General features: G+C 40.2%; 1 protein-coding gene across 1 annotated transcript in view; it reads right to left on the minus strand.

Annotated features, from left to right (window-relative positions):
• The window catches only part of drp2 (dystrophin related protein 2), a 189,710-nt gene that overhangs the window by 118,493 nt on the left and 59,196 nt on the right, over positions 1–12,021 (minus strand). The window lies entirely within an intron of this gene.

Here is a 12,021-nt window from a genome sequence, read left to right on the forward strand (position 1 = left end):
TGAGCTACTGGGCACCCCGCAAGTTTTGATATTACACTGCTACATGTAGCTACATGCAAATGTCAGGGAAACATGTAATCTTGTTCCAGTGTCTCCCCGCTTTCGGATCATACTCATACTGGAACATGTTCGAGTGTGAAGATTTTGTTTTAGAAGCTTTTATTGTTGATTTTTCACGGTAGAAATTGCTGCTATACTCTGTTACAGCAATTACTCGGCTGCAAGCACACTGCTACATGTAGCTACATGCTAACGTCAGGGAAACATGTAATCTTGGTTGCCAACTTAACTTCTCCCAGATTCTGGATCCTATTCCAGCTGGAACATGTCACAGTCATTTCCCAGCTTCAATGACGATGCAGAGACACTAAGATACGGAAGACCCAGAAACGCTGACAAATCGGAGCAGATAGCTTTTTTGGGAGGAGGGTTCACAGATACAGGCACTAAAACTGAGTGTCTCAGAGAGAGGGTGAATACAGGTGTTCCAGCATAGACAGTTTGAGGTAAATAAAGTGTTTTTTGAACATAAAGGATATACTATATATAGAGAAGTGATCCCTCTCAGTCGACACTTATGCCCCACTAAAAGTGTGTGGCAGGGTATTTATCTGCAGAGACGCTGCCCTCTGCCTATATTTTCTTATTGTCTTCTTATTTCGCTGTAATCTGGATGTTTCGGGGCATGGCACACAGGTGAGGTCGGGAAAAAGGTGGCGACTAGGTGCCAGACCATAAGCAGCATGCATCCAGGAGGAAACTAAGAAAATCGTGGACACAGCTCCAAAAATGCTATGTCAAGGCAAAATAGTTTTAAATTTAACTGGTAAGTGTAGAAACCATCAACAATTCCTGCATGAACTTTTAAAGCTTCATTTTACAATAATACATATGTCCCTTTCAAACGTTGTAAACGTCATTGTCCTCGTTATTCCATTCATCCTTCATGATGGCATAGAAACAACCAATAGATGGCACTAGAGGGCAAAGTGAAAAGCTTTAAACGATAAACGCGGCAACAGTGGAGGAAGTCGTAATGACGTACATTTTAAAGGAGGCAGTGTTGAAGACTGTGATGGTCTGTGAGGCCATTAAATACATACTGACATGTAGACGGAGAATTCTTTTCACTGTATTGCCAATTTGTTCCGTTCCACCATTGTTAAAATGTCTTCTATGTCTCCTACGGTCGTATCTTGCTTGAACTGAGCTACACTTCCCCCACAATCTCTGGTGGCACTGCTCTGTTTTGTATGTATCCATAAGCTTTCAGAAAGCATACACATACAAACAAAATGAACACAGAGCACGGACAGAGGGCTCCATCCATGTAAGTTCAAGTATGAACCTGAAAATGAGCATGATAGGTCTCGTAAAATCAATCTCTTTGACTCCTGTTTGCAAAATTCATGACTAACATAGCAGGAGCATAAGAATAACAGATCAGAGAAGGGCGTCTGTTTTGTATATATAATCCTTAGCCTGTGAGGAGGTGCATGTGCAGGTGTACCAGCAGACATCATTATTAATCCTAAAAATCCAAACACAAGACTGGAACCTGCTTTCATCCTAAAATTAATCGACACATTTTTAATTCCCTGATTAACACCAGGCATCAACAAAATCTATAGTTACTGTTTTATGATGCTGTTAGAGGTCAGTAATGATTGTAAACGCAGCAGTAAAACATGCCAATTAACAGCGAGCCAATTATGATGATGAAACACACACAAAACAACTGTATATGCGATCAAAAACACATATTGATCTGGCTTTTTAACTGAGTTGTCCTCCTCTGACCTCGATGCAGGTTTTGGTTTGCAGGTCTTTAAGTAAACAGAGCTAATGTACGAAGCGTGTCTCCAGTCCTCGAGCCCTCATTGTTCTTTGCAGCTACAGCAGCACGATGTTTTCACTCCTTTGGGGATTTGATTTGCTCCATATAAACCATTCAGCATGCCTGGGTACAGTGTGTGCACAGAACCTGATTATCTTCTCCTGGTAGTCACACAGTGGATGTAGCAGTCCAAAAAAGTCCAACATTGTGTCTAATCTGTGCGAAACCACCTCTGATTTGTTCTGTGCCAGATGATGGGCGTGAAGGCACAGCTCTCCTCATAGCGTCACTCTTGTTTAATCTCAAAGTGGATATCCATCAAATATTTCATGGGGCCCCTGATTCCCCATTGGTTTGATTTATCATTAAAGTGTAACAAAGTCTGTTGGCGTCTGTCCCACATGTCTTGAAGCTGTGATTTCTTCTTCATCAATATCTTCACTCCCTGGATTTCTTCACCCAGTGTGACATGCATGACGTCAATGGGAGTCTCTCAAGTAAAAGAGAATAGGCTTTGTATGAGGCCTGAATTAATCATTACAAGCAGGACTGTAGTCAAGATCAACTTAATGGAGTCGAAGTCAAGTCCAAGACCAAAGGCAGCCCAGACCAAATTAAGTCCTGTTCAAGACCATAACAGGGCATCTGTGGGGCTAGGACGATGTGCTTATTAGGGCCCAAGCACCATGTGGTGCTTGGGCCCTCATGAAATCCTAGGGATTTTTATTCTTCCTCCAAATGACTCGCATTTTTGAGGGGCTTTACATACTCAGAAACTCTTGAAATTCTGCACACACATCACATCTGGTGAAACATTTGATATTTTAGGAAATTCCAAAAAATGACTCAGTAGCACCCCCTACAAAATTTCGACAAAGCAGCCCACGGAGCTGGTTTGACCTACATGTAGCAATATTGGTAGGCACATGTAACATACCAAGACGTACAAAAAGTGTCTTGGAGCCATGCCCTAAACCCAACAGGAAGTCAGCCATTTTGAATTAAATGTGTAATTTTTGTGCATTTTTGGCCATAGTAGACACAGGAAGTGGTATAAAATGTGAACAAAGGTCAGTCCAACGCCCACACTCTATGAAGGATATACCATCTCACTCCAGTGTGCAGGGTCTGACTGTAGTAGAAAAGGACAGCTGCGTCAGCCGTCGTCCTGCCAGCACCCCCTTGATGCACGGAGGTGCGAGGGCCCGTTCATTGTTGCTGCTTTAATTTCCTGATTTGATATCACAATACTTAGGCACTGTTTCGATAAGTATTGGAATTTTTATGATTCAAAATTACAGTTTATTGCAATTTTTGTTAACTTTTTTAACACTAGACCATGGAAAAATCAAACAAAATCAAACACTTAGGGAGCTTTCCCACCTGTAGTTTGGTTCATTTTGTCTGCACCAGAAACAAATATGATATACTGTTGTATTTTTGTTTTGGTTTGGTTCCTGTTCACACTAACTTTTTGCAAACAAGCCAAGAGGAGTGAACAAGAAGTTCTACCAACTGGCAGGTAACTCGTTGATTGGACAGTTTTGGTGTTTGTCATCCTGCACCATCAGGACCCACGCGGGGAAATTCCAGTGATAGACAAACGTTTATGCAGCAGCACTTTAATGCTTCTCAAGTATTTATGTTGTCTGGTGTCACAAAGAGCTCATGAAGAAATAACTGATTATAAGCATTATCAGGAGGCTATTATAAGACTAACATAGAGACAGGATGAAAAGACAGCGTCTTGTACAGTAATGACTCGGAGCTTAATACTGTGGGATCAAATTGACTTAATAGACTGACAAAGTACACAGGGTCGGATACAATGATGGCAGTTTTAATGGCTTTTTAATCAGGGAAAATAACCTCACTGACGTATATATGTGTTACCATGGTTACATGTATGCATTAGTATAAAAAGGTCATGGTATATACACGACCTTTATCAAGATCAATTATGAGAGTGCAGACAGATTTCACCATCAGCAGATGGATTTGTTTTGGTTTGGCTATTGACGTCATGCTAAAATATCTGCTATCATAAAATCCTGTGGTTGGTTCGTTTTCATTCACATCACAAACCAGCTGCACCAGAGTCCATTTGGAAGCAGACAGAGACCCACCTTTTTGAGTGGTCTTCGTTTGGTTATTTGTTCTGCACCAGGGTTCAATTGACAGCTTTCACACCAGTCCAAATGAGCCGTACTAACCTTGCAAACAGACCTGAGTCTGTTTTACCAAATCAAACAGGTTAGGTGTCAAAGCGCCCTTATTGAGTCTGTATATCATGAGGCATGTTCCCAAAAACAATGCACATCCCATGCCAGTCAGTCTTTCTAACTTTCATTTCAGCAGCATCATAAACTGCATAGAAAACTGGTAAATATTTGATGGTCTTATTTTTTGTAATTTTACTCCCGTTAAGCACTTTCTGACCTAGCTCTGTAAAAGGTGCAGTATTAAACAAACGTACTTATTAAAATGTATATTACATGTACAGTGGAATGAATACAAAATATTTATTTTTTCAAGTTTTGAAGTAAACTTATATGCTACATATAGCTTTCCCAGCTCATCAAGATAACGCAGTGTTTCCCATACCTACAGATTTTTTTTATTTTTTTTTTCTGAATAAAATCTTATTACATTGTAGTACTATATGTAGCACACTGAATTTCTCAGCCCCTCACCCTACTCTCTCGGTTTATCAGACACCAAATGAGACAAGAATTAGCTAGCTAGCTAGCCACCCTGCAGTCCCTCCACCCCTCCTAACTGCTATGAGACTTTTTACTGCAAGGAAAGCGGGTGGAAGCTCCAGAGATGGTCTAAGTTGTGACAACGCCTTGATGCAGCGACAATAAATCTTGCTGACCCAGTGGGGAGTTTGCACTGGGCTGGCTAAATTCGAGCTGCCCTTCGAAAAGCTAAATGTGCGTGCCCTTGAACCATCTGCAGCTGTCTGCTTTCTCACTTCAGCTTTGTTTTTCTTGAAACAGATGTGACATCACATTATTCGTAGATTACAACAATGAAGGTGGCAACTTCTTTCCACCTCCGTATTTGAATTTTAGCAATTTAGGCACTGAGAAATCGATTTAAAAAAACAAAAAAAAAACCACACTACTTTAGCCAATGGTTCTGAGTCGGTGGGTCAAAAGTGGGGTGCGAGTCCATTCTGAATGGACTGCAAGTGACTCGCAAATGTGTCAGGTTTGGAAATAGTTTGAAAAGTGCCATTTCCTGCTATAGAGTAAGTGACTACTTGACAGAGACAGCGAACTAGCTCTACGACATGGCAAAATGCAAGTATGACGTTGAATGTATTAAACTGTGTGGACACTGAGCTAATGACTAAGGAGAAATCTGGACTCTATGGCTGGACCAGTTGGAAACCACTGACTTGAGCAAATCAATTTTTTTCACACCCCTACGCAACAGTGTTTTCCCAGAGCTAACATAGTGATTAAAGGGATAGATCAATTATTTTGAAGTGGGGTTGCATGGTGTACTCATCTATAGACAGTATATTGCAAACAGTAGATGCCAGTCGGCACACCCCCAGTTTGGAGAAGCAGGCTGGAAGCTAAGCTGTGAATCTCAAAATGATTCTCAGGCAGCGGTGAAATCCTTAAAGCGACTGAATGATTGATGGCAGAGTCCCACACACATCTGCCATCCAACCTCTAACCCATCTAGCAGCTGAGGTTTTCACCCCTGACCTTGAGCAATAGAATTATCATTAACATGTAATTGGAGCTCAATAAGTCCTGCAGGCATTGTACTGTAACATGCCTGTGAGCGATGTAGGCAAAGTGGAGCACAGAAGCACCAAAGGGCATTGCACTAAGCTTGAGATTCCTGTGGGGGGAGCTCGCAAAGGAAGGATGAGAAGAATAGAGGCGGGGGGTGAATAAGTATTAGAAAAGAAAACAGCACACAAGAGCAGCAGAAAAGTAAAGAGTGAATTAGAATGAAAGAGACCTTGAATGAGGAGCAAATCAACAGATATATCTCTACTTGTGAATAGAGATAGGAATATTGTTGTAATGACAAAAACAGACGGAGACAAATACAGACTCAGAGGTCTCCCTTTGCCCTCAGACAGACGCTGAGCGTGGGTGGCTGGCTCTCTGCAGTTATCCGAGCCATGCGGCAAATAAAATTCATAACATGCCACTGAGACACCCACAACAACCTCAGTGGGCAATTCCCTGCAGTGGAAAACAGTGGACACCTCACGATGTGGCCTGGCCCGAGTCTCAAACAATGCCTGGTATTGTATGTGGTTGACACTGTGGTGTTCAGCTAAGTTACATGTGAAATCTATTTGAAGCACTCGTACCTTTTAACTGAGGAGGCACTCTGTGCTGCTTCTGCTACACTGGGGCAGATTTGTGATGATTCAGCAACAAGCTGTCGTGTGTGTGACTGCCATAGTATGCAAAGTACAGCTGGTCTCAGTGGAAATACGGCTTGATCACATCGCTAACACTAACATACGCTGAGCAGGAGATGAGTTACAAAAACACACTGATGAGTATGTGCCATTCTGCTGACATTAAAGACATTTTTTGGGGGGGTGGGGGCACACCATTCCCACATACAGTAGAGAACGTTTTTAAATACTACGATCAAGTACAATTCTGAGGTATTTGTACTTTACGTAAGTATTTTCATTTAAGGCTAATTTATACTTCTACTCCATTACGTTTCAGAGGCCAATATTGTGCATTTACTTTTGACAACATTAGTCACTTTGCAGATTCTAATTATTAAGACAAAACTTTGTACAAAGAAAAACAGAAAGAGAGAAAAAGAAAGAGAGATCGAAAGAAAGAATGAACGAGCGAACGGAAGAAAGAACTAAAGAACAAAAAGAAAGAAAAAAGAAAGAACAAACGAACAGAACGAACGAAAGAAAGAAAGAACGAATGAAAGAAAGGACCAACGAAAGAAAGAACAAATGAACAAAATAACGAACGAACGAAAGAAAGAAATGAAAGAACAAAAGAAATAAAGAATAAAAGAAAGAACAACAAACAAACGAAAGAAAGAATGAACAAAAGAAAGAAAAAATATGAAATAAACCAACAAAAGACTGAAAGAAGGAAGGAAAGAACTAAAGAAAGAAGGAACAAAAGAAAGACAGAAAGAAAGAATGAGTGAAAGGACGAAAGAAAGAAAGAACAAATGAAAGAACAAACAAACGAACAAACGAACAAAAAATAACCAACGAAAGAAAGAAAGAAAGAAAGAAAGAAAGAAAGAAAGAAAGAAAGAGAACGAATGAAAGAAAGAAAGAAAGAACAATGAAAGACCGAACAAACAAAAAAAGAAAGAATGAACCATATAGGGTTCTTGGACTTGTCCTCATTGGAGAACCTTTTTTGCTTTCAGAGGGTTCTACCTAAAACCCAACATAAAGGGTTATACTTAGAACCATCTGTGAAAAGACCAACAACAATCATGGTTCACATGCACATATTTAGGGGGTGGAGATTTTATTACATCACTACTACTACAGCCTCTAGGTTGGGAACCGAAACTCAGTTCCAAATAAGAACCAAATACAAAGTGCCAAGTACATTGTACCTGTAAAACAAGAGGAATTTCTGCAGACCATGTGGTGTTGTATGGCATGAAATGATGGAAGAGATATGAACTAGTAAGAACACGCGCAAAATTAAGATTCTAGACAAATCTGCATTTAGAAGAACCACTTGACACGTAGGGAAACGTGGATATTTGAGGGCGGGAATCTTTTTACACCCATGCTTCAACAATGTTTAACAAACTCTTTCTTCCAAAAACAAAACCTCTAAAAAATGTTTTTTTCAGAAGCAAATGGTTCTGGGTAGAACCTCAGCCCTTTAAACATAACACCTTTCCAACTCTTATTTCTTATTATTTTTTAGACAACACAAGGCCCAAAAAACACATGCATCAATGGAGAGTTATCGATGGAGGGGGCTGCAGCCAATGGACAGGTACCACCATCAGCAAATATACATACAATTAAGTTACAGTTAATACTTTGATGCTAATACTTTTGTACTTATTCGTAAATAAGGTTTTGAATGCAGGACTTTTACTTGTAACAGAGTATTTGAATACTGTGGTATTTATCTAAGTAAAAGATCTGAGAGGTTCTTCCACCACTGCTCTCATGTACTAAAATTACAGCCAGCAGCTGGTCAGCTTAGCTTGGAATTTGGAAGTTGTCATAAGCTTCATTTCCTCCTTTTTAAAATATGTTTAAGTCGTGTTTACTGAGTAAATAGCTTAAATTTGCTGAAACCACCCACAGTCTCATACTGTATTTTCCTACACAATAGTTACAGATGGCTAAATGGCCTCAGCAATATGCTTGCAGTAATAAATGTCTCTTTTACATATATTCATAATCATTCAGCGGTGATTATGATAGACATAGCGCAATACAGTGTTGCCGTCTACTTGTTTGGTGTTATTAAATAAATCCTGCGTAAGACATTAAACCAGAACTTGATATAGCAGAAAACACACAGCAATATGAACAGAATGTCTACATTTTTTGCCAGTGGCATCAAAGCACTGTTTCGTAGTCAATAACACATGCTACACAGCTGTGAGTGTGGGTAGAGTGGCTCACAGTGTAATGATTTCGCCTACTTTCCATACAAGATGCCAAAAAAGTGATCAAGTCCCTAACCTTCTGTTATCAGTGCTGAGTCCAATTAGCTGAGCGACACTGTGTCACACTGATAAATTCTCTGTGCCACTGCCATCTGTAAACATTAAGGAAATGCATTTAGTGCACTATTTACTCCTTATCTTAATTTGTTATATTCTCTGGGTGTTTTCAGAAATGGGTGCTTTCACATCAGTATCAAATTTTGAAGAACTGATTATTCTTGAGCCGTGCTAGCTCCAGGGAGGGCAACGTGGGTCTGTCGGTCAGTTCACCACTTAGGTCCAGACTAATATATCTCAACTACTGGATGGATCAATGTGAAATGTATTGAGATATTCAAAGTCCACAGAGGATGAATCCCAGTGACTCTCATAAGCCCCTGACCTTTTCTCTAGAACCACCATGAGGTTAAAGTTTTTACATATCCAGTAAAATGGCTCAACATCTCCTGGACATATTGCTACAGAGTGTGGTACAGACATTCATAGTTATCAGAAGATGAATTCTCCAGTGGTTTTCCCCTCGGAATTAATTGTCATCACTGTGGTCATCTCCTGACCACCATCAGGTCAATGACCTGCAAAATCAGCCCAGTCATCAGAATCAAATGGTCGGTGTTGTACGTTTCTGCAAACCATGGATATGTAAATTTGTAGTTCAGATTACATGTATATAAACTGAGTTTCACATCAGGAGGAGGGTGGGAAGGTGGACAGTATGACACCAAGGCAAGGTGGCTGCCAAGTAGCTGACAGCAGAAAACCACTGTTAAAAGTGGGTATTTTCTGACATCAGATTGGGACATATCTGGCCATGTTTGTAGCGACAAAAGCAGGTATTTTTTGACTAGACATCGATGCATTTCCCAGTTGTTTGTAGTGACAAAAGTGGGACCTGTCCATTCATCTTTGTAGCAACAAAAGCAAGTATCTTTTAAAGAGAGTTCAGGACGTTTTCAGTCGTGTTTACTGGGACAAAAACAGGTATTTTTTAACTAGAGTCTGGGACTTTTTTTTAGCTGTATTTGTAGCCACAAAAGCAGATACTTCCTAATGAGAGTTCAGGACATTTCCAACTGTGTTTGTAGCCACAAAAGTGGGTATTTTTTGACTAAAGTTCGGGACAGTTCCAGCTGTGTTCATACCCAGAAAAGCGGGTATTTCTGAACTAGCATTTGGAGCAATTCCAGACGTATTTGTAGTGACAAAAGCTGGTATTTCTTGACGCAAAGTCAGGATGTTTCCAGCCATGGTTGTTGCATCAGAAGCAGGAATTCAGGACATTTGTAGCCATGCTCGTAGCCACAAAAGCAAGTATTTTTCCCTGAAGTTTGGGACATTTCCAGCTGTGTTTGTGGTGACAAAGGCAGGTATTTTTTTAATTAGACTTAAGGACATTTCCAGCTGTGTTTGTGGTAACAAAAGCAGGTATTTTTGTAACTAGAGTTGGGGATGATTTCAGCCATGGCTGCAGCAACCCAACCACCTATGTTAAGCCACAACATAAGGTTTTCCTAAACTCTACCACATGTCACCGGCAGCATTGTCACTGCTTAACATTTTAATCAAAGTGTAACAAATTTCAAGTATCCACATATAAGCTTCATATTAAACATACAAATTTAAAATATCCCTGGTTTGCATTAACATACAATGCTAGCATTTATTCTGACAACTGGGTTTGCACAACTAATGAAATTCCCTTCAGCCTCAGGTGAAATGTCTTTTGTGCAAATATTAGCATGCTAACAAGGTTATTTCAGATGGTCAGCGTGGTTAACATTCTACCTGCTTAACATCAGCATGTCAGCACTGTCATTATGAGCATGTTAGCGTGCTGATATTGCCATGAGCTCAAAGCAGCTCTGTGCCTCAGTATAGACTCACAGCGCTGTGAGCATAACTGCAGACTCTGTTTAAGAAATAACTACAAAAGTACAACAGAGGAAGTTTAATTCAAATCCAGTCAAGGTACTGTATACTATAGGGTATAATGCACAACAATTTAAAGGATAGAAGGCAGCAGCTATGACTTGGAACAGAGCCCCAGCCACCTGTCAATCAATGCCAGACAGGCCATTATAAAGCCAGTCGTCTGCACTTGTCCAGCCGCCGGTATTAAACGCAGTCAGACATTTCCTCTGGACAGCATCACCCTCAAGGTTAGACAGCTTTTCAGTGAAGCTCTTTCTCATTCATTCATTCTTATATTCTTCTTTCCCTCTGCTCCTCCCATTTACCCACATCCCATCTCTCCTCTGTGATGATTTAATACCAGCTGTCTGCTCTCTCCTTCTCCCTCCTTCCCTCCCTCCATCGACTCCATCCTTTATTCCTCCCTTTCTCTCTTAGCCTGATGAAGTCAGAGTGCAGCTCTGGTATAAACAGCCACTGCAGGCCATCCATAGTGATCTCATTACACAGGACTGCAGGGGAAACTGTCTTAACCAATTTCACAACTATCCTTCCTTAACCTCCCCCTCCCTCTTCCTAGATACATCAGGGTCAAGTAAGCAATTAAGGGGCCAATTGTCTAAACAGGATGCCAGTTGAATTGAAGAAACAGAAATGATGCGGCAAGCCTGGACAGTTTCCAATTAAGCATCAAAGAATAACACGAACGCCCTCTAATTGTTTTGCACTGGCAAACCTCTCAAGTGTAACTAGTGCAATGGCAGTATTAACCCATATTATATTCATAATTAATAAGCTGACTGGAAGGAGCACTGAAATATGCATTATTGTGTGACAGCACATTATTAGACAATACTTTTTTAATTGCCTAAAAACCAAATGTAAATGGCGACAAGAAGAATCGTCGGAGGAAAATGGAAAACAAACAGAAAGACAGACAATATATATAGATGTTAGACATCATTAGGCTCTATTTCCCTGTGTGACTTAAACCTAAACATATTAGCATAGTGTCTCCCCACAGATTCAATCATAAAAGGACAACTGCCACAGTAATTAAAAGTACAATTCTTGCATAATATTTGGCTTAAAAAGTATTAATTCACAGAGAAATGAGTTTCTGTATGAAATAATAACTTTGATTAAAGTCCCCCTCCACTAAAAATGTGTTTTTCTTATTGTTATGTCTCCTAAAATGTCTGACCTTAACTACACTGACTTGTATCTGTGCAGAGTTTGTCACTAGAGACATGTTTTCACATTCCTTTATTGAAGGTGGTGATGTTTGTGCATTTCCATAAAATCTGAGATTCAAATGTGAGCCGGGCAAACTAAATTAGGTACATTGCTGACACAAAAGCCAATCGCTGTCTAATATAGCAAACACATACTGACAGGTAAAGCAGACTTGACAGTACTGGGAGCAGAGTTAGCATTGGCATAGCAAAACTTTTGACAGCAAACGTGGTAGAGTGGGCAGTTTTGGGATGTAAACATGGCCGTGGAGCTTCCCTCCACTATCTACAAATAACGTTATTGTTGTAGATATTATCGTGTGTTTAACAACCACTAAGGCTGCGTCAGCCACTGCC

This window comes from Epinephelus moara, chromosome 4 (assembly GCF_006386435.1).
Source record: "Epinephelus moara isolate mb chromosome 4, YSFRI_EMoa_1.0, whole genome shotgun sequence".
NCBI lineage: Eukaryota > Metazoa > Chordata > Actinopteri > Perciformes > Serranidae > Epinephelus > Epinephelus moara.